General features: G+C 37.6%; 1 pseudogene; it reads right to left on the reverse strand.

Moving 5' to 3' along the window:
• Window positions 1-2,919: 2,919 nt before the first annotated feature.
• LOC18441736 (putative amidase At4g34880) lies at window positions 2,920-27,975 on the reverse strand (annotated as a pseudogene).

The raw sequence follows: 27,975 nt of genomic DNA on the forward strand, positions 1-27,975 counted from the left end.
CTCAGTGGGGTCAATGATCCTAGCGAGTCTAATGCATGAGGGGATTTCCAAACCATTTGCTCTAAGTAAAGGATCCATGTGGTACCTTAGGTTGACCCCCAAGAACAGTCCACCCAGTAGGGGCCTTAAATGTCCTAAAATGTGCCCATTCACTTGGGCTTGCCTTCCCCAGAACGATAACACCCGCCCTCCTCAGCCTCCTGACCACGCCTGCATCTCGTGGCACCACCGAACCGTGCCAAGCAACGCAAGTGATCCAGCCGTGGTGTTGAGCTGGTCTCGTGTCACTATCTTACCCTTTAACAGCACCGGTATCCCATGTAACCCTTTGGCGCACTCTCCATGTGTGGCCTTTCTCTCTTTGTCAACCCTATTGGGTTGGTCCAACGCATCCGGGTTCACCTCGAGCACTGCACGTAGAAGCAGGTTGAGCGCGTTAATTTCTTGAAGATAGAACTCTACAAGGTCTCTTGATGTGAGCTCCTTGCGCTTGAAGGCTTCTTGAATTTGGTTCACAGTGGCTTACTTGATCTCAAAGGCAAAAGAGGGAGAGATAACAAGCAAGAGGAGCAGAGCAATCTGGTTCGAGCAAGTACCCATTGTTCGTGGACCGTCAGTGTACGTTGCAATATTTTATACACTAGCGGATGGTCGTCCTACTGTGGTCCAGCATGCTGTCATTTTCAGGTCTAGCCTTCTTTGTAGATGGACGGTGGAGATTGGACTGGAGAGGGAGTTTCTCACTGTTGATCTGCAATAGACCATTGGAGGAATGGCTAGATCACAAACACTAGCCAATATATGAGGGTTTGACGACGAGATTCTCTCTCGAAGCCTATTATTATTATTTATTTGATTTTTAAGTAAGTAAGTAGGGATAATAGGCCCCTAGTCGTTTTTGAATTAGTTAGTGGTTTTCGAAGCTGAGTAAACGCCACAACGTGCAACTGAGATATGGGGTGTACTACCACCACAAACCGTACGTACATTGTACCATTAGGTGGAGCTCAGACCAGCGTACCTTAGCCTTAGTACTTCTCTAGCTTATACGACCAAAACAATGGCCCCTATTTAAACCTCAACTCTTGGTGTTAGACCTGTGTGCCCAGCTTATCAAGTACTCTCACATCTTTTCCTTTTTCTCTTTTCATTTTCTTTCATTTGTTTGCATAACAGTCTTTTTTTTTTTTTTTCGAACGCATTTTAAAACCTTTTCCTTTGTTTTCTAAAGTTTCTCTAATCTTCTCCTTGGCTATGAGGTGAATGTCTTGCTAGTATGGTCGGACTATGTTGAAAGTTGTTAGGCCAACATTTTGTCATCTGTAATATGCAATGTGGTCAGATTCGTTTTGGAGTTTTGTTTGGTTTGGTGAGAAAATGAAGTATTCCGGTATTTGGATCGGTCAGGGGAGGATTTAGAACTTTTTAAAAAAAACTTAATACAAATAAATTAGATATTTATATATATAAAAATAAAAAAATAAAAATATTCTTATATAGGTATTTCTTTTTTGATCGAAGCAGCCCGAAGGTTCGACCGAAGCAGACCCAAAGTAGGCAGACTAGCCTTGAAGTGGCCCGAATTTGACCGAAGCGACGACACCATGCTTTTCAATTCGGCTTATGCTTAAAATCTGAAGGCTTCGACCTTTTTGTCCAAAGCGAAGTGAGTTTGATAACATTGATAATATGAGATGAACCTTTTCTATTAATTTTTATTGATTTTGTATCCCGTAAACTAAGCTGGAAGAAACATAGTTCTTTCTCGGCCAAGCTTCATGCGTAAACAAAGCTATGTAGAGTTTTGTTATTTTCTCTAATAGGATGATTCCCTTATATTTTTATATTTAGGATATGACTTTTTTTTGGTTATTCATTGGTTTGAGATTTTCTTCAAGTTATATCATTAAACTAAAAGTGACATCCTGCATAGTGTAAACATGGAACCTGAAATAGTGCATTGTTGTGACATAATGTATGAATTGACTTTTGATACAAGGAAGGCACAATTATTATTGATTGTTATATTTGAAATCAAAGAGTTGAGGATATTTGGGCACAAAGTCTAAAATAAAATTTGTCAAATGTTATGATATATTTTAATCTATTGAATTTCACATCCAATAGCTAAAAGTGATTGTGTCCTTGCACAAAAAATAAATGATTTCATAGTATACAATGCCATAGGATAAAAGTAATACTAGTGCACTATACTAACAATCAAATTATACTAAGATAAAACCAAGTGTTTATGGAACCTATTAGCCGGGAAATATTAATGGATTTGGATTAAAAAATTCAAGTAATCATCGATCTACCACGAAAGAAGATTCATTTAAGTATCTTAAGAGTATTCATATCATAAAGGTATTGTGTACAATGAGCCAGTTATCTTTGGTACAAGGACGTCAATAATGCTACTAGCTATTACATGTCAAATTGGATACTTTGGGGTGTCTCACCAAGTTTGAGAATTTTTTATTTTTTATTTATAACTCTAAGTTTAATCAACAATACTTTACAACTACCTGACTTGAAATCTGACGGACAAGAGCGATTATGACTTCCTTATACGAAAAGTAAATGGTCTCTTTATATGATTTTCGTATCATAAATTTTATAGATAGAAAAGAAGCAAAATATCACTTGAACTCATTTTCTTGTGTGTATTCAAACATTAAAAGCACAATGGGAATAGGGTAAGGCTTGGGCTTGAGTGGTTATTAGTTGATATCAAGCAATGCTACATCCCAAGTTCTATTCCTAACACTGAACTACTCCAAAAACAAAGGAAAAAAAAAAAACCGACATAATTAATATTCAGACAAGTGACCAATTTAGATGCATTAATACCAATCATCAGGATGCATTGTATTTATCTTCAAATAAAAGTGGGTCGTACTATTAAGTGCAAATGTATCAAGACTTGAAGGTTGGAGGCCTTCTAACGTGTGTTGCTTGCTCAAAAGAATAGGCGACCTCAATCAACTTGAGCTCTGAGCCCCTGAGTCCACCAAAACAAATCCCAAATGGCATACCTTCCTCGTCATAGCCAGCAGGCACACTGATCCCAGGATAACCTCCAATTGCTAATACGGTATAGACTGGAGTATTAGCAGGAGCCAGAATAGCATCTAATTTCTTCTCCCTCATCACCTTCTCAATACCATTTCTTGATAACTCTTTGAGATTTGATATGGCCCTTTTCACTTGGCAGTAGTATGACCTGTTTAAGCTCTCTGCCAGTGTGATATGGGTTATTTTAGAAATAATATGAAAAGAAGGGAAAATGTAAAAATAAGTATTCACGGCCAAAACACTTCAATATTTTACCAAAATGATAAAAACATAAAGAAACCTATTACAAATAAATTATTATATTTTTGGATTTTTATAAATTTTGTATTTTTTAAGAAAAATTTATGTCCATCCCATTATTTGTTGCAGTGATTATGTTCTGCTTCCAAAATATTCAGTATTTACATAGAAGTCCTCACTCCCCCATTTTTTTATTTTTTTGACTAGTGCTAAAAGGAACATGAAAATAATGGATATAATACAAAATCATCCTTCTTAATAGAATATATTATTCCATATTTCCAAGAAAACAAACCAACATATTTCATGTTTTCCCCCTAACTGGGAATTTCAAATGTATGTTCAAGGGATGTAACCTGCGCTATTACTTTTTGACCCATTATAGTGTACTTACATAGTTTTGTAACAAGCCAACCATCCACTTTGGAGGTTTAAGTCAGATGAAGGAATATACTATCGCACTAGTTTGGTTAACATTGTCCTTAACAATTCAGAGTTATTTTTGGATTGAATTACTCCTGCTAGATCATGCTTAAGCTCGGTTTGAACCAACTGAAAAGGTGTATTCATGTCTACTGCAAATCATGAAAAACAGTAAAATATCGGTTGTGATATTTATTTTTGGTAATTTGAGGCATCCTTCACACAAGGAGGATCTAAAAACGGAACATGTGTTGAAGAAGAGTGAACACTCTGATGTAATATCATAATCTTCATCAGAGCCTTGTCCCAACACCCTGATATACCAAAATACAACCAAAACGGCTCTTGTTGGGGTCTTTTTTTGACCCATCAAAGGGTGATCTAATATGCTTATAATTTTTCTTCTTCTTTTTGAATTAATGAAAATGGGTAGGGAATCGTTTACCCGTTTGATAGATTTCAGCCTGCTAAAAGAAAAGAGTAAACACCCTGGTATGTTAAAATAAAAGAAGTCAATTTTGATCCAGGGCTAACATTCAAAAGAGATTAAATGAGGATAGAACATCGTCAAGTTCTATAATTAAAGAAGAGAAGGGGAAGGGGATGGGGGAGAGGGCAAGAGATACTTCTTTTGAATGCTTTATATTGAAAGCAATCATATCTGCCAATGTCCTAACAGGAGAAACCAGTACCTCAGACAAGTAAGCATTCAATGCCTTTTTGGACTCATAGAGCAATGCCAACCCTTCTCCTCTCTCTCGAACATCCCAAATGTCATTAATATTTGATATTTCTATGTTATCTACCAGAATGGTTCCCTTTTGCCTGCGACACAACCAAAAGCGTATCATAAATCTATTTGAGAATTTTCTGATGAGGTTATTCCATAGCTTATTGTCAAAATTTTATAATTCCTCATAATAATTTGAAAACTATTAGGATTTTTTTTTAACAGAACATAATATAGAAGAAATTTAAAGGAAACAAGTAAAACTAGAAGAAAAATGGAACTTTAGTTTTCAATGGTGTTTGAATTTTGAGTTTTTACAATCTTGTTTTTCTCATACTATCCGCAACTCATATTTTCTTTATAAGTGTTATTTTCAATCAATATTCATTTTCTAGATATGTTTTAATTTAAAGAAGACAAAAATCAAAATAAAATAAGTGCAGTGTTAGGATAACAAAGAAAAATACATCCTTATGAAAATTTAGTTAGAGGGAATAACTTCTACACTCCAACAGGCTTATAGCTAGAGTATAGGCTGAGCTCCAAAACATAGCCAAAGGGATCTTTCCTGGTTCAAATTTTGAATACAACTTGGATATGAAAAATAAACAATTTTAAAAAAAACTTTTTTAAGTTGATGAAGTCCTAGATCTCCTATACACCAAATGGGAGCCTCATTGTCTTCTATTTTGTATGCAAATTTATATAGTTGATTATTTTCAATTTTCATAAATTTTGATATTTCAGATAAGGCCTACGTGTGTGCAAAATTTGGGCCTAACGGATCCCTCAGTTTGAAAGTGACTTATATGACAGTATAACGATGTTGGCTTACATGATATTTTTTCTTCTAAACAATATTAAAACTGATACTCAAGTTTTGAAGTAATCAGTTTTTCTTCTAACCTTTTCTCTGTGTTTCGATCATAATACATCATAATAAATTTCAAGTGGCTTCTCTAATTAGTACCTTAATGTTTTAAAATGGGTTTCGAATGTCTGTGCTAACACAGATGTCCCTGAGAAATTGAAGAAAGACTCTCTTAGGATCCCAAATCTTTTCCCTCTAAGACCCTCTGCCTTGAGAAATTGCTTGTAACCCCCAGCAGGTATGAACTTGGATGCTGCTATTGTAGCTTTCTTGTCCCTTTGATCAAAACCAACAATTTCATCCAAAACAAACACTGCATCCAATAGTGTCCGAAAAATTGGCCTGCTATTTTCTACATGTTAATCCAAAAGTTATACGAAATTGTTCAAAGTCAATATGTAGCATTCTAAATAACAATTATTGAATCTGAATATACTGAGTGGATTGGAAGGAGGTAATCAATCCTATATTGTTCTTGCAATAGCACACATAACTGATGAAAGGGAAACTATGCCATACGCACTTTGTATGGTGGGTATGACATAGAATCGCAAACTGTTCCGCCATAATTTAACGATTATTTTTCAAATAGAAAGACCAATATAGATAAGAACAATTTCCTAAAAAATAAATAAAAGATCAATATTACTCCACCTATCATTGAAGCAAACGGTGGTGATGATCCTATTCTGTATATATACTTTCACAGTGAGTGAAGCATGCTGTCCTTTAAGTTATATTGGGGGTTTGTGCTACATAATTGCTTCTCATATTTATGTACAGAAAGCTTACCAACAATGTCTTGTCGAGGAGATATAAGAATAACTACAGCTCTACTAGTGAGGCCAAGAGTGGGCTTGATCCCAACTACGCTGTTAGCACTTGATGGAGTAATGATGGAGCCGTCAGTTTCGGTGCCTAAAGTTACAGTTGCTAGATTTGTTGCTGCACTTATCGCTGACACAGTGCTCGATCCAGATGCTCATGCCATATAGGTTCAAATCCAAAGCATAGTATTCATCATTTAACATTATAAGGGGTAAGTAAAAATAATTCATTGCATAATTTTGTGAAAAAAATGCCAAAGCTATTTTATTTAATAATTTTGGTCCGACTCCTGGCGGATTGATCTTGATCAAACAGTTGATAATGTATGTTATTATTTGAATTTTAATTACTTTTTATATATGAGAGATTTGAAATTTTGGGCATGTGTATTTGTCACCGTCTCACACCTAAAATATTAGAAAATTTTGAAATAACCAATATCTATGCGCATGTTAGTTCACCATTTTCTAATTTTGAATTATATTTTTTTCAAGTGCACCCAAGTGGGGCTGCACTCAAAATTTTAGCCCAATTTTATTTGTTATTTGAAATAAAGGGCTTCCCTGACTCTTCCATGATTCCCCTTTAGACTTTCAATTGATCAATAAAGTTCAGTTGCAGTATAGGAATATCACTCTTGCATATAAGGAAAAGAAGACTGTTGACCCCAAGCGTCGCTCTTGCATATGAGGAAAAGAGAACGGCTACCCCCAGCGTTGCTCTTGCATATGAAGAGAAGATAGTTACAGGCCAATTATTGCTCTCATGTTAGAAGCGTTGCTCTTGCATCTGAGGCGAAGAGGACGGTTACTGGCCAAAAGTGGCTCTCACAATAGGAGAAGGTGGAAGCGCTTTGATGGGGTATACCAAAAATACGAAGCAGACTTCTCTCACAACGAACTGGCCTATGATGGAGAGCCTACCCTATTCACAGTGAGGGCCCTTCCACAGAACAAGATAGACTTTACTGTTGTGCTTGAGGACTTAGCTTCCAACAGGCATCATAAACACGGCCTTACCATTGGCCATCACCTTTGCTTACCCAAGTCATCACTGTGTATGACAATCACCGAGCGCAACTCTTCACCGAGCATAACCATAGTCAGTAGCAACTTACTGCCATTCATGAAAGGATATTCAAGTGAACAACCACCACGGCACGTGATAAATGCCGTATGCGTCATGTCGTTGGCCATGCGCGACTGAGGCACTGATAAGTGCCACGTGAGGCTAGCGCCGCTTGTGTCTCTAAAGCCTAGCGCCGATTGCACTTCTTGAGGACTAACGCCGGTTGTGACTAAGAGGGTAACATCGACTGTGTTGGAAACATAACGTCGACTGTGTTCACTGTCGCCGTACATGTTCGCTCGTGACAGTGACCTTTCACCTTCCCACAACCCTTCGTCTCCCCGACGATTGTGCACTTTCCCCAGACTCCTCGTTTTCCTATGACGACTAGAATCCGTGGCAACCTTTCGTCTCCCCACGACAGTCCGGATGCTTGCAGCTGTTTACTTTCCCTGTGACCTTCGATTGCCCACCGGGAAACCGTTCTCCCGCTCGCTGAAAACCAACTATGACACCTGTTCCACTACATCCCGACACCAGAAAAAAATTTTGCTCACCGCTGCTACCCTTCCACTACTCCCTGATGACGGAATGCCATCAGGAAACAATCGGGAATCCACAGAATGCCCCGGCGACCCTCACTTACCTCTTTCCCACCTCTCCGGTATCTCAAGAATCACTGTAGGAACCTTAGTTCGCCTCGGCAACCTGCCTGCTCCTCTATTCCAGCGACGACAACCACTGCGACTATGCCTGTCTTCCCTACCGGTGCTCTCGCCTCACAGCCGAAAACTTCTCCTGCTCGCCAGACTGCTTACAAACCCGAGTACTTTCCTGACACCGGAGTTCTCACTGGAAGTCCTTTCCTCTCTCTCATGGTTACTATTTTACTTGAGATAAAAACAATGAAAAATGGGGTTAATCCCCTTATATAGGAAAAGTTTCACCAATGTACCCCTCACAAAGCAAGAATACCTGACAGGTCCCAGAAGGCCAATCGGCGATGGGCAGGACTGGGTCAGGCTTAGACCTAAGGCACGAACTGAGGCTTACTGCCGACCACACAATGCCGAGGACCAACCTTTAGATGGGATGGATCAGGTCGGGTTTTGACCCGAGGCTCGAATAGAGGCTTACCGCCTCCTGTGCAACGTCGAGCACCGACCTTCAGACGGACCGGATAGGGCTCAAGCCCGAGGCCCGAACGCAGGCTAAAAGATAGATGTGTTCCTCATCGCCGAGCGTTGCTAACACTGCGTGCAACCAACGTTGTGCGTGCCAGTACTACTGCTGCCCGTGGCCACTCCCATGCACGCCAGGCCGCTTGTGCTAGCGCTATGTGCGGCAATGACTATCGTCGCATATGTTGCTACTGTCTGTGGCTAGCGCCGTGCATGTCTAAACTTGATCATCACTACGAGTATTCTACCACTATCCTTAGTGGAGTTGGATTAAAGCCGTAGCCTCTGTTATCCCCAGTGGAGTTGCATCCAAGTCGTTCGACCCAAGCCATGACTGGTCATCCTCAATGGAGTCAGAAGCAATCCACTGTCCCTCATCCCCAGCGGAGTTAAGGTCATGTTACCCCTTTAATCCCCTATGGGTCAGTCTCGCACCAAGCTATCTTATCCCCAGGAGTCGGGTTACCTTCCATGAACCTATTCCCCATGGAATTCCATCCTTCACCTTAGGGAGTCATACTTGTCCCCTAATCCCTAATGAAGTCTGCTTCTCCATCTAAACCCCTGCTGGCTTTAATCATTCTATCCCCAGGGAGTCAGATAGCTATCCACGGACCTATCCCCCATAAAGCTTCACCTACTGAGCGACCCATACCATGGTCTGAGCTACATGACCTTAAACTGCATAGCCTTGGTCTGAGCTGCATGACCTTAAATTGCAACACCTTGGTCTAGATGCACGACCTTAAACAACATGGTCCAAACTATATGACCTTAAACTATAGCGGAGGTCTAGTTGCATGACCCTAAACTGCATAGTCCATGCTCCATGACCTTAAATTACGTAGCCACGGTCCAGCTGTATGACTCTAAACTGGAGTGCACGTCATGGCAGCATGACGTTAAAAGGCTTCACACCATGGTCCAAACTATATGACCTTATACTATAGCAGAGGTCTAGTTGCACGACCTTAAACTGCATGGTCCTAGTTGCATGACTCTAAACTGCATAACCACAGTCCAAGCAATATGTCCTTAAACCATAGTGCACGTCCTGGCCGCATGACGTTAAACTACATTGCACAGGTCCCAGAGGCATGACCTTAAACTCACCCCCACACACGCGAACATGCCCTTTACGTGCATTTTCACACACGTCTTCCCAAACTGACCCGTCCGTGTGCGTACATCACCTTCATCAACTCCGTAGTGAATTCCTTCATTAGCATTCATCATTCCCCAATGAGTCTCACCCGAGTTCACAAAACGGTAAACCATCCTACCATCCATACTCGTCGTCAGCTAGTGGGTCACCACTTTCCACCTTCCATTCATACATCATCCATCCTTCAAAGATAGCCTCATGCCATCTTCCCAAAGTTAGTCAAGACCACTATCATACTCACTCCATGGCCTCAATAGACTGCCATCTATCTCCACTATGATATAGCCATATGACCTTAAAGTATAGTGCACGTCCTGGCTGCATGATGTCCCGAAGGCATGACCTTAAACATGCCTTCACAAAAAAAATGGGAATGGTGTCCTGGACAAGGGAACGCCATGAGTAAATGACGGACGGGCATGGTCACGAAACCATGAGTAAAAGTGTTCCATAAATAAAAACCCGGGCATGGTGAAAACCCAAAAGGGCACCGTGAGTAAAAATGAAAAAATAGGGGTGGACATGGCCGAAAGGTCATGGGTAAAAAAGCCCGAATAAAAAGAAGTTGGTGAAAATTATCTCTACGACAACGCTTCCCAAGTCCAAGTGAAAATCTGCAAAGGACTTTTAGACCAATAAATAGGTTGATGCAACACTCACCTTAACAGGCGACTTCAGCCAACATTCAAAATAAAAATCCTTGATGTCATAATACCAGGACCCAAAACTACGAGCATCAAGCAAAGTTCCTACAGCCTGAGTCCATTTCCAAAAAGGACTCAAACGACAGAAGACTCGCCAAGGAGGTAAGACAAGTCTCATGAGGAAGAGCACTATTCCCACGAGGTCACAAACACACTCCAAGAGATGCCCCAAGAAGACCAAAGTCAGCCGGAACTTGGACCCATTATGCAAACAAAACTGCAAGGAATAGGCATGGGTTATACCCACAGCTGGTCACCTCGATAAACTGAGGTACCCTACCCACCGAGTACAATCTGGTGCACCACGCAGATGGTCGCCAACCGAAGGCCCTTCAGCAGACCACCAACAGTAAAACAAACAAAATCAAACCAAAATGGGAAAAATGCCCTTCAGTATGACACTCGACTGCCAGACGGGCTCGATTCTGATCAACGAGGTCTGTACCAAATCCTCAGCTGTCAGAATCACAATTAGTCCCTTGAGGGTGAGAACTTTGACAGGATCCATCAGAAAAGTCTCTTCTCCCCCTAAAGTCTCCATGGATGGACCTGTACATTGCACCCAAACGTCTGGGCATCCTAGTTACAACATTGCATGGATCTCCTTGGCGTTCTCGTGGTCCTGTGGCTAGGAAGAAAAAAGTAATAAAGCTGAAGGAAATTTTTCAAATGTTGTCCTTCTATCTTCTCCATAAGCACAACATTTGGTGGGGCAAGCTGTTTGAAGACATTTTTCAACACCTTGGTCCCTGATGTTGAATAAAGAGGGAGCCGGTAATCCGACTTCAAAAGGGCACCTGCCAAGTCAGAATGTTCTCAAGTACTTCAAAAGGGCACCTGCCAAGTTTCGTTGCAATCCGACATGTTTAAGGCAATGCAGACAAAGAAACAATTTCAAAAAAATTAATCTCTTGCACCCTGAAATGGACCCCGTAACTAGAGCTTGATTTTTGGTACGTCAAATTGCTATGGGACCACCGCCATTGGATCCGGAACAGTCGAAAACCCTTATGGGTAAAGTTTCGGCTTAATAGAGCACTCCAGGAAAAAGTTATGAGTAAACGGCCAAAAAGGGGTAGGCCGCACACTATTCCCATGCGCCCTCCCTGCACCAAATCACCAAAAAATGTGGCTATTTTTACAGTCTCGGGCAGAGACTTATGGATGCCATATCTCATTCATCCCAAGTCGGATCGTGCTCAATTTTGTGAGCATGTTCGTCTCGTCAAGACGAGCATTTTGATATGTGGCACGCTCCGTGATGACGCCCGAACAAGGAGAAAAGCTAAAGAGAAATTGCTGATCCGTGAAGAAAGTTGCAGGAAAATGAGCAGCGACACGCCTCGCTCGAGTAGCCAAATCACAGCTCTCGTACGTCAGATTGACGTGAGACTAGTTCCATCGCGTGTGTAAGGTTTAAGGCTATCTCTATTTCGAACCCTGTACATGATGAACGGCAAGATTTTGCACATAAAGCCAATAAAGTGACTGTAAATTTCGGCGCCAAAATTTCATATTCCGGTCAAAACTCAAAAGTTGTAAAATCTTCGTCCGAGCATGAAATCAAGTTGCATTTTTTGCCACACGATCCTCACTGCATGCTTAGTGTGATCCAGTGAAGAAATCACATAGAAACATCTAGGAACAAGCGTACTATAGATCCGAAGTTTTCAAGATCCATCCAAATTTCAAGTCGCATGATCGTGGCTTAAAACATGATCCATGGCTCAAAGTTGGTATCAAATCGATCGCCCCTACAAGAAAACAATCATTTTTTTGACAAACAAGCACCAGAGCAATCTTGGATCATCCACAGAAGATCACGTACATTATAGGGCAGTAGTAGAGACTGTATTGGAATTCCATGAATTGTGAGGCATGGGCAAAGCAGTCATTTTACACCACTTTTAGAATTTATTTTAGATCAAAATAATTATAATTATCATCAATTGAGATAGTTTTGGGCATCCACCCATGTTTGGGCTCAATTCTATAAATACATGCTAAACCTAATTGTAAAAGGCTTCCCTGGCTCTTCCCTGATTCCCCTTCAAACTTTCAATTGATCAATAACGTTTGGTTTTCTTCTTTGAATTCATGGGTGCGTCTTGGAGAGAGAGAGAGGAGAGAGAAGAAAAGGGCTGGTATCCTTCGATAAGGTAATTTTCTCTCTCCTCCTCTCGTCTCTCTCTTTCTCTCTCCACTCATCTTTATCTTCTTCTTTCCTCCTTTTTTTTTCTCTCTCTTGCTTCCTCTCTCTTTTCTTTCTTCTTTTTTTCTCGGCTTCTCTCTCTTCTTCTCTGTAGACACGCACGGTTATGGCAGAGCAGTGCATGTCATCCTCTGCCTTCTCTTTCTCTAACCCACACGACGATGACAACGCTGTGTGTGTCCCATTCTCTCTCTTTCTTCTTCTTGGCAATCTTTCTCTCTGTTTTTCTTTGGCGGAATGTGCACGGTGATAGCACCGCCATGCTTGAACCTCTCTCTCTCTATTTTATTTTCTCTATCTCGCATACACGACGGCGACAACGTCGTGTGTGTTTTCTTCTTGCTTTTCTTCTTCTTCCTCTTCTCCTTCTTTCTTTATTCTCTCTCTGCTTTAACCTTCTCTCTGTCTCTCTCTGTCTGAACATGCATGGCGATGGCAACGCCATGCATGAATCTCTCTCCCTACTTTCTACTCTCTCTAACACACATGACAGTGGCAGTGCCATGCGTGTTTCTTGCTCTCTTCTTCTCCTTTCTTCTCCCTTCTCTTTCTGCTTTATCTTTCTTTTTGTCGGAACATGAACAACGATGGCAACGCCGTGCATGAATCCCTTTCTTCTCCCTTCTCTCTCTGCTCTGTCTTTCTCTCTGTCTCTCTCCGTCTGAACATGCACGGCTATGGCAACGCCGTGCACAAATCCCTCTTTCTGTTTTCTCCTCTCTCTGACACACATGGTGGTGGCAACGTTGTGAGTGTTTCTTTCTTTCTTCTAACATGCTCAGCGATGGCAACACCATGCACGAATCTCTCTTTCTGTTTTCTTCTCTCTCTGACACACACGGTGGTAGCAACACCGTGCGTGTTTCTTTCTCTCTTCTTTCCCTATTCTTCTTCTCTTTTTCTTAATCTCTTTGTCTCCCTTTCTTTCTTTCTCCTCTTACTCTTTCCTAATCTCTTTCTTCACTTTTCTTTTCTCTTTCTTCTTTCTTTCTTTTTTATGTCTCATTGTTCACTTTCCTTCTCTCTCTACTTTCTTTTTCTTTTTTCTCTTTCCTAAAACTTTCTCTCTCTGTCTTTCTTTCCCTCACCTTGATATTCCCTCTCTCTCTCCTTTCCAGTCATGCACGACGATGCTCATTGCCGAGTATGACGTTCTTAGTCTTTCTTTATCTTATGGAAATATGCGCAGCGAGCCGGGCCTTAACCCGAGTGGAGGGTCGAACCCCTATCCAAATTTCCCCTTTCCCATGTGGTGCACGGCGATGATCATCACCGCGCATGATATTCCTTTTTCAATTTTGTCTCTCTCTCTTTCTATCATCGACGGCGAAAGTCGATCATCATCCATGTTCTTTCTCTGTCATGGACGGCGAAACTCCATCACTGTCCATGGTTTCTCTCTCTTCTTTCTTTCTTTTCTTTCTCTCTCTTTTCTTTTCTTCTATCTCTTCTGTTCTCTCTCCTTTCTCTTTCTTCACTTCTCTCTCCTTTCCCTCTTTTCTCTTCTCTTTCCTTTTTCTCCTCATCTTCTCTTGCCTTTCTTCTACTTTCCTTCTCTTTTCTCTTATTTCTCTCTTCTTCTCTCTCTTTCTCTCTTTGCTTTTCTTATTCTTTATCTCCCTCTTTCTTCTTCTTTTTCCTCTCTCATTTGACCTAGGGACAAGTCTAGCACTGTCACAGTAGTCTCGTCATCGAGCAGTACTACCGTTGTGCCGACCTAAGTTACCGTGCCTGTCTTGCTTCCACGTCGAATTTGCCATTGTGCGAGGCTAGTTGATGTTGATGTTCTTTTGTCGAGTAGTACTGCCGCCGTGCCGGTCTCGTTACTGTGCCCGTCTTGCTACCATGCCAGGTTAATCATCATACCAATCTAGCCACTGTGCTAAGCTAGTCACCCGATCAAATGTATTCTTCTCTCTTCTTCCTTCTCCCAACCCTCATCTCATCGTTTCTTCTCTTTTCTCCTTTGGATGTGCACGTCTTGTGTACATTCACTTAAAGACAAAGTGGGGCCCTTTAGCCCACTTGTCTTGTAAAATTAACCATAGATGTATGATTACAAAAACAATAGACTACAGGCCAAGGGAGGCGATTCCGAACCAGCTGTAGGATTGGGGGGCTTTCATCGTGATCTAAGAGGGCCTCCACGCTAGCAACCCGCGTAAGTCCAAAACCCACCTTAAATTCCTCTCTCATCTGTTGGTATACCTGCCCTTACTCCTGAGCAAAGTTCTCGAGAGAGCGATTTCAAGTCCCGGGTTCCCCCGAAACCCGAGATGTGTGCCGCAAAATCATTTGGATCCGAAGGACGAGATCGAGGCACCTAACCACGGACAAATTTCAAGCAATGAGAATTGTCCCCATTGAAATGAAGGGCAACAACCCAATAAAAAATGAAATTTTATGAAATAGATCATAATGCAAATCTAGATTTTATTTGTTTTGCTTTTTCTTTTGGACCTTATTATCCATTTTAAATTAAGCATGATAAAGGTTTGATCAAAATGTGCTAGAATCCAGTATTAGAGGTACCCATCATCTCATTCCTAATTGAAATTAGATATTATCCATATCTAATATCTTATCAAGGGTTCCAGAAAACTCATATCTATCTCTAAAAATTCGTCTAATTGAGGGTCCAAAACTGGTGGGGGATCGATCCAAGTATGGCCCAAAAGTGGCCAATTTACCCCTTTTTAAAGCTTTACAAAATTGATATATATATATATATATATATATATATATATATATATATATATATATATATATATATATATATATATATATATATATATATATATATATGAGAAAAGATGAGGTTAGCCCACTAGCTCATATGAACATATAAGCCCAACATCCTAGATTTAATCTGGGCCGATCTGACGATCACGGATGTCTTGTAGTGTTTGAATTTTAGTTTTTATTTTTATAAATCCAAATCACTTTAAATTTTAGACGTGTGTTCATAAAAAATAGGAGAATCTGTGAAAAATATCAAAAACATATTTTACATGAAATAAATTGATCAAAATACCCCGAAAAAGTATCAGGGGTTATTTTGATCATTTTTATTTTCACAGCTAATTTTTTTTTTTCGATTTCTATTAGGTGCACTTTGATGAGAAGAACACACACCTAAAATTTTAAATGATTTGGATCTGTAAAAAAAAAAACAAAAAACAATTCTAGCACTACTAGACATCCGTGATCGTCAGATCAACCCAAATTCAATTTGAACCATTGGGTTCGTATGAGCTAGTGGGCTAATCCCATCTTTTCCCTCTATATATATATATATATATATATATATATATATATATATATATATATATATATATATATATATATATATATGGAAAACTCTTCCCAACGCTTATAGGCTAAAATGAACAACGATTTCGCCTACCCTCATCACTATCCAAACTTCATCGTACGGTCACAGTGGTTTAGTAGTGCTTCATTCTTTATTTTTTTTTACAAATCAAAATGATCTAAAATTTGGAACATGTGTTCATCAAAAATAGAATAATCTAATAAAAATATAGAAACAATACTTCGTAAAATATAAATTGACCAAACTACCCCTGAAAAATTATAAGGGTATTTTGATCAATTTGTACTTTACGAAACATTTGTTCTATATTTTTATTACGTGCGCCTCACTAAGATGTACACACGCTCCAGATTTCAAATAATTCAGATTTATAAAACAAATGAAAATTGAAACACTACTGGACAATCATGATCGTGCAATGAACTTTGGACGGTGATGAGCATAGGCAAAATCATTGTTAATTTTCATCTATAGGCATTGGGAAGACTTTTCCTCTATATATATATATATATATATATATATATATATATATATATATATATATATATATATATATATATATATATATATATATATATATATATATATATATATATATATAAATAATTAAATTAGAATGATAGAATATTAGAATGAATAGATTTCATTAATTAATGATAGAATGAATTCTTATTCTTAATAATCAATGTAATTGTAAATAATGAATGTAATTGTAACGATAATGAAAAAAGAAGAAATCAGAAATAAAATCATAGTATGATGCGGACTCACTTAATCATTTTCTCTCGTGCTTATTCACTTAATCCTCTTGAATATGTCGCTTAGTGTTCATCTCTCCTTGATGTACAATAGTTCTAAAAGATTAAAGAATTGGATCAAAAATATATTTTTTATGAGATCAAGATATCAAAAGCTTAAAGACATTTAGAGAGCAATATTTCTGTAAAATTCTCTACACCCATAAAGAGGGATGTGAGTTCTATTTATAAGTATTCTATATTCATCCTTGATTGGCTCAATCAAAGATGTGATTACAACAACAAATTTGTACATAGAAGACATATATTACAATATATTATGTTAATCCTTATCATGATCGTATCTTTTTTTATCATTTATCATTCATTAGATATATCATTCTCTAGATCATTATCATCATTCTTATTAGTCCCCATCAAACTATTATCAATGTGAAACATGTACAACTTTTTTGTTATTGAAGATGTTGTGAAGTAGGAAGACCTATTGTAAAAATATTAGCAAGTTGTTCTATACTTGAAACATAATAAGGAGTAATCTCTTCACTTTCAACCTTTTTTTGAAGAAAATGATAGTCCAGTTCAATCTGCTTGGTCCATGCATGAAGAACTGTATTAAAGGCATGCTTAATTGCATTTTTGTTATTACAAGGTAGAATTGCATGTTGAATTTTTATCCCCAATTCTGATAGAATGTGGCGATACCAAGTGATTTTAGCAGCTGTAGAAGACATTGCTCGGGATTCTGCTTCTGAACTTGAGCGTGAAACAATCATTTGCTTTTTACTACTCCAAAACACTAGAGATCCTGTAAAGAAAATACATAATCCAGATACCGATCTTCTTGTACAGGGATCTCCAACCCAATCTGCATCAGAATAGGCGATTAGGTTAAGCTGTCTTCCACCAATAGGAAAGAGAAAACTAGCACCCAAGGTACCCTACCCTTCACATATCGGAGAATCCTTTTACCTACAACACTTCGAGAATGACCCCATGTAAGAAGGGCTTTCCAGAAGCTTTCAAACCAAGCTCGCAAGGCTTGTTTGAGGCCATATATTGCCCTCCTTAATCTACACACAAAATCAGACTCTTTGGATTCTCCATACCCTGGTGGTTGCTCGATGTAGACCTTGTCTTGGAGATAATCATGCAAAAATGCATTTTTGACATCTAACTGATGTAATCTCCAACCACAAAGATTAGCCATTGCTAATGCTAGTCTTACAGTCTCAATCTGCATAACCGGACTAAACGTTTCTTCATAGTCTAACTTATACTTTTGATTATAACCTTTAGCAACCAATCTCGCTTTGTATCTTTCAATATTGCCATCAGCCTTGTACTTGATCTTATAAACCCACTTACATATAACAACATTCTTAAGTTTTGGTCTAGGTACAAGATCCCAAGTGTGATTTTGATGAAGAGCAAGTATTTCCTCATTCATAGCTTCAATCCACTTGGGGTTTTTTATAGCTTATCTGTAGGTATTTGGTTATGTATGTTTAGTGAGTGCAATGAGAAATGAATAATGTTCAGGGGAGTGTTCACTATAGGATGCCCAATCTTATATCAAAATGAACCTTCGTAGTTGAACATCTCTAGATGACCGACCTGATTGATTATTATGGTTGGTGTACTTGAAATACTTTCTATGGAGGGATTAACATTGCCACCATCACTCGGTACTTAGCCAATAACTACATCTATCAAGGACTCAGAACTACTATGTAGCAATGATTGAAATCTAGTTGATAATGTGTCCCCTGCAGGTGCTATAATAAAAGAAGGTAAAGGCTGTAAGTCATCATTTTGACAAATTTTCTGTGCTTCCTTAAATAATTGTCCCACATCGCTGGTCACATAATAAGAAACATGTATCTTTCTGCTAACAGGAGAGTAACATCGATATTCTTTATGCTCATCACTGTACCAAATAAACACACATTCTTTGTCTTTGTAGAGAGTTTTCGCTTTAAAATTTTTTCAATATAAGTATAACACATGCTACCAAAGGCACGTAAAATTGAATAATCGGAAACTTTTCCTATAAGCATTTGATATGGGGACTTATTGTTTGGATTGGTAGAGGTCGGTAGGTAACCGATTAATTACAAACACAGTTGTATGAAATGCGTCACTTCAAAAATGCATCGGTATCCCACTAGTAAATATTACATACATCCCCAATTCACTGATGTGTATGTGTTTTTGCTCTAGAATACCATTCTTAGCAGGTCTACGTGGACAAAAGACATGTTGTTTGATACTGTAAGTTTGACAGAAGGATCTAAAATCATGAGAAGTAAATTCATCACCATTATCACTACAAAGGACGTTAATTTGTACTTGATAATGTTTTTCGGTGAATTCTTTGAAGGACTGGAAAACTTGAAGCGCTTCAGATTTGGATTTTAGAAAATATATCAATGTAAAACGGGTGAAATCATCAACAAAACTAATATAATAGCGAGAACCAGAGAGAGATGTAATATCAAATGGTCATTAGAAATCAGTATGAATGAGTTCAAAAAAAAAAAAAAGTACATTTATTGGCATTAAAAAAAGTAATTTATGAAGTTTTCCAAGCTGACGGCCTTTACAAACAATGTTGCTTAGCACTTTATTACATAAAGAGGGCAATGCCATTGTAGCCCTCTAGCATATATGTAACAAGTTCTCCCATAAAAAACCATATGCGAGGAGAGCTAGCATAAAAAATGTTGGCAGCATTTAAGATAACCTCTGGGTTTCAAGAAAACCATATATTTAGCTTCCATCTACACTGATGTTGCATAATTTAAACAATATTTTTGTATTTTCAATTTTTAGTCAAGTTTCTTTCCTAAAAAAGCATCAGGATTTTCAGAAAAAAAATTGTACATATATTTGGCTTAATTTTGTTAGGGGTTTTGTTGTGGGGAGTATTATCCTCAATCTAAAGTAGTTAATGCATGATTTAAAACACAATTTGAGCATAAATTTTCAAATACTTTCTTCTGTTCTTTTACTTTTTTATTTTATTCTTGTTTTGTGGTCCACATGGACAAACTCAAGGAACCAATGGGGAATATTTGGTCACTAGTTTTATCGATTCTACCCATTGGTCCAATTTTTTAATGTTTTGATCTTATTTATCATTGAAATTCATATTTCGATGATGAAAAGCCCTCAAATTGATTATCTCCATATTGAGATGTATAGACGTGAAAAAAAAAGATTTCAAGTTTGGAAAATAGTGCATTTTGTAATGCATATCTAAGGCGTCAATATTCAATAATTTCAAGTGTTTATCGATTTGTTCTATCTACACTATTTTTTAAGCTTAAATTTTATAAGGATGCATATGATGAGACCATTTACTTTTTATACATGAAGGTCACGATAATTGTAAACCATTAGATGTAAAATCGGATGGGTGGTGATATATACAGTTCGAAACAAATTTTCTCGAAAGCTGTGATATATTTTAATATGTTAGATTTCATATCCAAAGGTTAAGAAATGTTGTGATCTTTTTGTACCAAAAATAAATGGTCTACTTGATGGTTAGCAAGTAGCTAATTATTCATTATATAAGGGCTTTATTCAATTCAATCGTACCACGTAATCCTTCAAAAGGTATTCCAAGTGAGTTATTTCAGCTCCAAAATTTCTTTTCTTCTACTTTCCATTTCCTTAAATCAAATAAAGTGAAGCGATAGGTTCATATATTTGTAACCAACGAGTATTTAGCTGATCGGAATCGAAGTAACCAAAAAGGAGTTTTTTTTCTTGACATAAGTTGTAATTTCTAATTGTAGTATGAATCAGATAGATATATTATTCCACCTTTAATCCTAACTAGCAATCAGGAACCCACTTACCAATATGATAAGATTTTCGTATCGCAAAATTGAAAATTAAAATTAGAAGAAAAAAAAAAAAAAGATTTCATTTGCTTGTCATAGTATACAATCCCATTTTATAAATAGCTATGAAAGTAAATTTTCAGGCCATCACAAAGATTTTAACTATTGAAAATCATCTTTGGATACTATTTAAAAGTGCACCTTACTTTGATTGTTTAGGACCTCACCTTATACAAACCACGCACGTTAATAAATACCCTTCATCTTCTGAGGTATTAGGAAAAATTTGTTGCTATTTTATATTTTGAAAAAAATTTTATAGAGCCGAGGCTCTAAACAATCCAATTAGAGCTCACCTCAAAAATGTCACTAGAAGAAGTTGTTTTGATGCCCAAATATCCTCAAATTGATCTTCTCGACATTAAGATGAATCGACATGAGCAAAAAGTGGATTTCAAGTTTTAGAAATAGTGCATCTTGTAATGCATTTTTGTAACATTAATTTTCAAGATTACCAAGTTTTCATTGATCTACTCGATCTACACTATTTTTGAAGCTTTAAATTTTATAATTAAAGGTAAAAATATTTTTTAAGGCTATCACAAAGATTTTCAATGTGAAAACCATATTTCTCGATACTATTTGAAAGTGCGTTTTACTTTGTTTAGAGCCTCAATTCTATACAAACCACACCCATTATATTTATGCTCATGTCTTTGGTGCGAGAATTTTTGTGTTTTTCCAAATAACCCTACTGGGCACTTCGAGTTCCAAACTGAGGTTTTTATGCTATTTGTCAAAAATATAATCTGATTCTCAATACCCAACTCTTTTTTTTTTTTTTTCCCTGTAATTGCACTAGTTTGGAACTTAAATTTCCAAACTGAGTCACAAGTATTTTTCTTTTTATATCCATATTCGAAAGAAAGAATAGTTTTGACCTACAAATTCCGAACCTAATCTCAATTGACCACTATTTTTGTTTCTTCAAAAAAAGGAAAAAGTTTATATAAAGTTGAGGCCCTAAACAATCAAATGAAGGCACACATCAAAATCACTATAAGGGGTTATTTTGATGTAGAAAAATCTCAAACCTATCATCTCGACCTCGAGATATATAGACCTATAAAAAAAATGGAATTTCAAGTATGGAAAATAGTTCATCTTGTAATACATTATTTGAACCATCAATTTTCAATATTTCAAGTGTTCATAAATCCGTTCGATCTACGCTATTTTTAAAGTTTTAAGTTTTATAATTAGAAATAGAAATATATACTCAGGTCATCATAAAGATTTTTGCTGCTTAGAAATCATCTTTCAAGACTCTTTGGCCTTTGATTGTTTAAGACCTAAGCCTCATAGAGACCACACCTTTAGGGCATGTTTGGTTAGCACGTAAATATTCCTCGAAAAATAGTTACATAAGTAAATACTTTACCCGTGTAAATATTTGCATAAATTTGTATGTGTATTCTTTTTACCATGTTTGATAGCATATTTAAAAAGTATTGTGCAAACAATTCATATATTTGGTAGCGCTTGGTTGGCATGAGAATATTTACATAAAACCTTTAATAGATATATATATTATATAAAATATAATAAATATATATTATTTAATATAAACAATATATCATATATAAAATAATATAAATATAGTTAAATATTATATATACTTAATTAATATAATATATTGATAAAATATATAATAATATATACTATTATTTATAAAATAATATATAATAAGTATTATTATTATTTATAAAATAATATATAATATAGATTATTCCTGTACAAGTGATGCGTATAAGTTCCGGCCAGGGTGGTTGGGACAAAACAATTTGAACTACTCACATCACAGTAGTAGTAGGGTAAAGGTCGTAAGTCAGATATATTATTATAAACTTTATAAGAGTAATGATCTTATGAGACCCTCCCACACCCATGTATGTAGGACCCCAAATGATCACTATTAAATTTGGCGCAGGTCTCTAGAAAAGTTATCACATGGGTGTGAGACTTGACTTTTCTAGTGATCTGTGCTGGTGATCCTTTAGGGTCCTACACACATGGGAGTGGGAGGGTCTCATAGGATCATTACTCATTTTTATAAGAGAAATGATCCTATAGGACCCTCCCCAACCTATGTGTGTAGGACCCTAAAAGATCACCATTAAATTTGACACAAAACTATAGAAAAGTCAAGTCGTACACCCATGTGATAACTTTTCTAGAGATCCGTACTAACTTTATGGTGTTCTTTTAGGGTCTTACACACATGGGTGGGGGAGGGTCCTATAGGATCATTACTCTTTTTATACATTTATAAAAAGAGAATTGATCCTATATGACCCTCCCCCGCCCATGTGTGTAAAACCTCAAAGGATCACTATTAAAGTTGGCACAGATCTCTAGAAATATTATCACATAGGTGTAGGACTTGAATTTTGTATAGATCTTGCTCAAATTTAATAGTGATCATTTAGGATCTTACACACATGGGTGGGGGAGGGTCCAATAGGATCACTTCTCTATATTATATTACTTAAAATATGTTCCACACTTCAATAGGTGTTGTTTTATTTTATCATGAATTAAATAAACTAAAAGCTTTTACCCTAATATTTTATTTGCATATGCATTTATACGAATCAATATGTGATTCACATATATTTATATGTCCCAGGGAATCGCACGAAACCAAAGGTACAAAGGGCTAAGTAAGAAGCTTTGGTTTCGAAAGTCAAATCAGTGTGACTTGTCTCTAGCGGGGTGTGAAGAGCACGTCGTACCGAGCCCTTGAATCAATCCAAGAACAAACGATGGGAACCCTAAAGTAAGACCAAGTGCACACAAATTGGCGGTGGATGGACTTTTTTCTTCATTGAAACCACCTCCAATTTTTGAACGTTCATCTTTTCTTTGGGGCTCGTGCGAGCCCAGTTTGGACTGGCCCGATCTTTTTTTTGGCCAGCCGGCCCGGGCTCTAAGTATGCCAGGGCTAGGCATTGGCCAACCCTATAAGGACAAGGGCCGTGTCTGGGCTGGCCTTCCCATTGCCACTGTTAAGATGAATGCATAATTTTTGGCTTACATGGGGTGGTTACAAGAAATTTGATTCAAGCAGTTCGACTCAAAAAATTCAGTCCTGTCTTTGACTGAAAAATATATCAGCAGAAAAGAAGTCCCAAATTATTTGTATATTGGGAAAAATAAAAACTATCGAATAAAAGACATGAACATAAAATATAGAATATTAAAATATTTATTATAAAAGTAAACAAATTACCTCTAAATTTATTTTGATCAATATTTTTTATTTAATTTTACTTTTAAAAATGAGGCTAAAACCCAAATTTCATGCCAATATTATTTTAAATAAAAAGTAAAAAAAAATTATTTTTAGCCCTTGAATGAGGATGGTTCAATCTGAACCATTAAAAGGTGCTTATGCACCTTTTGAGTGTCCACAACATGTGGCCACAATACCAAACCATTTTACGAAAACAAGTAGTACCCAAAAGAGTTTCGCAATAATAGGAGTAGAAATGAGGAATTAGCTGAGATGATAGCCAAAAAAGAGAGTAAAAGAGAATTTTATCAATAATTCAGGTTGATAATCTATGAGAATTGAGAATTTGAGAAAGATATTGCACATAGAGCTAGGTAGACAAAATGGAGATGTGCTTCTCTTTGTTTTTTATTAGCATTACATAGGAGTGAAACTAAGGGAAAAATTCTATAGGATGGTTGTAAAGTCAGTCATGCTTTATGAGATGGAATACTGGTGGTCAAGAAATAACATATCATAAAATGAGTGTGGCAGAAATGATGATGTTGAGATGGATGAGTGGCAAGACCAAGCCCTTGAATCAATCTAAGAACAAACGATGGGAACCCTAAAGTAAGACCATGTGCGCACAAATCGGCGGTGGATGGACATTTTTCTTTATTGAAACCACCTCCAATTTTTGAACGTTCATCTTTTCTTTGGGGCTAGTGCGAGCCCAGTTCGGATTGGCCCGATCTTTTTTTTTCGCCTTGCCGGCCCAGGCACTAAGCATGCCAGGGCTATGCATTGGCCAACCCAATTGCCCATTGGCCCTGTCCATTGCCCCTGTTAAGATGAAGGCATCAAAAAAGTCCCAAATTATTTGTATTTTGGGAAAAATAAAAAATATCAAATAAAAGACATGAACATAAAATATAGAATATTAAAATATTTATTAAAAAAGTAAACAAAATACCTCTAAATTTATTTTGATCAATATTTTTTATTTAATTCTACTTTTAAAAATGAGGCTAAAACCCAAATTTCATATCAATATTATTTTAAATAAAAATTAAAAAGAAATTATTTGTAGCCCTTGAATGAGGATGGTTCAATCTGATCCATTAAAAGGTGCTTATGCACCTTTTGAGGGTCCATGGCCAAATTACCAAACCATTTTACGAAAACAAGTAGTACCCAAAAGAGTTTGGCAATAATAGGAATAGAAATGAGGAATTAGCTGAGATGATAGCCAAACAGATCGTAAAACATAATATTATCAATATTTTAGGTCGAAAATCTATGAGAATTGAGAATTTGATAAAGATATTGTACATAGAGCTGGGTAGACGAAGTGGAGATGTGCTTCTCTTGTTCTTTGTTAGCATTACATACGAGTGAAACTAAAGGAAAAATTCTATAGGATGGCTGTAAAGTCAGTCTTGCTTTATGAGATGAAATACTGGTGGTCAAGAAATAACATATCATGAAATGAGTGTGGCAGAAATGAGGATGTTGAGATGGATGAGTGGCAAGACCAAAAAGGATAGAATTTAGAATAAATGCATCCTGAGGGAACTTGGTGGTAGCTTCAATAGGTGATAAAATAAGAGAAAGTGGACTTAAGTAGTTTGGCCACATGCAACATCGCTCTAGAACAACATCGGTTAGGAGATGTGATTTGATTTAAGTAAAACACTCTAAAAAAATAAAAAGAAAGATTCAAGTAAAATGCTCTGAAAAAAACAAGAAAAATTTCCAGAAACGCATGGATAAAAATAGTGAGAAGAGATATGGTATAATTGGGACTATTACACCCTTGATAGAGTAAAAGGCCGGAACAAGACTCATATAGCCAACCCTAAATAGTTGAGATGAAAATCGGATGGTAATGATAATTTAAGTCCACGAAATGCTGATAAATATATACGTTAATTCTGCAAAATAATAGAACCTTAAAGGACCACCGTACTAATAATGTACTCCACCGATTTGTTACCTTAGGCTGAGCACCATACGCATTCCACCCCATAGGCGCCTCAAGGGACCGAAACTCTGCCCTCTCGCTCATGCTCGCCTTCCCCAAAATGATAGCCCCGGGCGCCCTCAGCCTCCAAACCACCCCTGCATCTCGTGGCACCACCGAGCCAAGCAACGCGAGTGATCCAGCCATGGTGTTGAGCGGGTCTCGCATCGCTATGTTATCCTTTAGCAGCACCGGTATCCCATGTAACCCTTCGGCGCATTCTCCATATGTGGCCTCTCTGTCTTTGTCGGCCTGGTCCAACGCGTCCGGGTTCACTTCGAGCACGGCACGTAGAAGCGGATTGAGCCCGTTAATTTCTCGGAGATAGAACTCGACGAGGTCTCTCGATGTGAGTTCCTTGCGCTTGAAGGCCAGTTGAAGTATGCCAGGGCTAGGCATTGGCCAACCCTATAAGGACAAGGGCCGTGTCTGGGCTGGCCTTGCCCATTGCCACTGTTAAGATGAATGCATGATTTTTGGCTTACTTTGGGTGGTTACAAGAAATTTGATTCAAGCACTTCGACTCAAAAAATTCAGTCCGGTCTTTGACTGAAAAATATATCAGCAGAAAAGAAGTCCCAAATTATTTGTATATTGGGAAAAATAAAAACTATCAAATAAAAGACTTGAACATAAAATATAGAATATTAAAATATTTATTAAAAACGTAAACAAATTACCTCTAAATTTATTTTGATCAATATTTTTTATTTAATTTTACTTTTAAAAATGAGGCTAAAACCCAAATTTCATACCAATATTATTTTAAATAAAAATTAAAAAGAAATTATTTTTAGCCCTTGAATGAGGATGGTTCAATCTGAACCATTAAAAGGTGCTTATGCACCTTTTGAGTGTCCACAACATGTGGCCACAATACCAAACCATTTTACGAAAACAAGTAGTACCCAAAAGAGTTTCGCAATAATAGGAATAGAAATGAGGAATTAGCTGAGATGATAGCCAAAAAGAGCGTAAAAGAGAATATTATCAATAATTCAGGTCGATAATCTATGAGAATTGAGAATTTGTGAAAGATATTGCACATAGAGCTAGGTAGACAAAATGGAGATGTGCTTCTCTTTGTTTTTTATTAGCATTACATAGGAGTGAAACTAAGGGAAAAATTCTATAGGATGGTTGTAAAGTCAGTCATGCTTTATGAGATGGAATACTGGTGGTCAAGAAATAACATATCATAAAATGAGTGTGGCAGAAATGAGGATGTTGAGATGGATGAGTGGCAAGACCAAAATGGATAGAATTCAGAATAAATGCATCCTGAGGGAACTTGGTGGTAGCTTCAATAGGTGATAAAATAAGAGAAAGTGGACTTAAGTAGTTTGGCCACATGCAACATCACCCTAGAACAACATCTGTTAGGAGATGTGATTTGATTTAAGTAAAACGCTCTAAAAAAATAAAAAGAAAGATTCAAGTAAAATGCTCTGATAAAAACAAAAAAAAGTCCAAAAAAGCATGGATAAAAATAGTGAGAAGGGATATGGTATAATTGAGACTATTATACCCTTGATAGAGTTAAAGTCCGGAGCAAGATTCATATAGCCGACCCTAAATTGTTGAGACAAGAATCGGATGGTAATGATAATTTAAGTCTGCAAAATGTAAATAAATATATACGTTAATTCCGCAAAATAATAAAAACTTAAAGGACCAACTTACTAATAATGTACTCTGCGTATTTGTTACCTTAGGCTGACCACCAATTGCATTCCACCCCATAGGCGCCTCAAGGGACCTAAATACCGCCCACTCGCTCATGCTCGCCTTCCCCAAAATGATAGCCCCTACCGCCCTCAGCTTCCGAACCACCCGTGCATCTCGTGGCACCACCGAGCCAAGCAACGCGAGTGATCCAGCCGTGGTGTTGAGCCGGTCTCGCGTCGCTATGTTACCCTTTAACAGCACCGGTATCCCATGTAACCCTTCGGCGCATTCTCCATATGTGGCCTCTCTCTCTTTGTTGGCCTCGTCGGACTAGTCTACCGCGTCCGGGTTCACTTCGAGTACTGCACGTAGAAGCGGATTGAGCCCGTTAATTTCTCGAAGATAGAACTCGACGAGGTCTCTCGATGTGAGCTCCTTGCGCTTGAAGCCCTGTTGAATCTGGCTAACTGTGGCTTCCTTAATCTCAAAGCCAAAAGAGAGAGATAGAAAATGAAGAAGAGAGAAGATGAGCAATGCAACCAGGAGTGGGGATGGACCCAT

The sequence above is a fragment of the Amborella trichopoda genome, chromosome 9 (assembly GCF_054954075.1).
Source record: "Amborella trichopoda isolate Santa Cruz 75 chromosome 9, AtrichopodaSantaCruz75HAP2 v2.0, whole genome shotgun sequence".
Taxonomy (NCBI): Eukaryota; Viridiplantae; Streptophyta; class Magnoliopsida; order Amborellales; family Amborellaceae; genus Amborella; species Amborella trichopoda.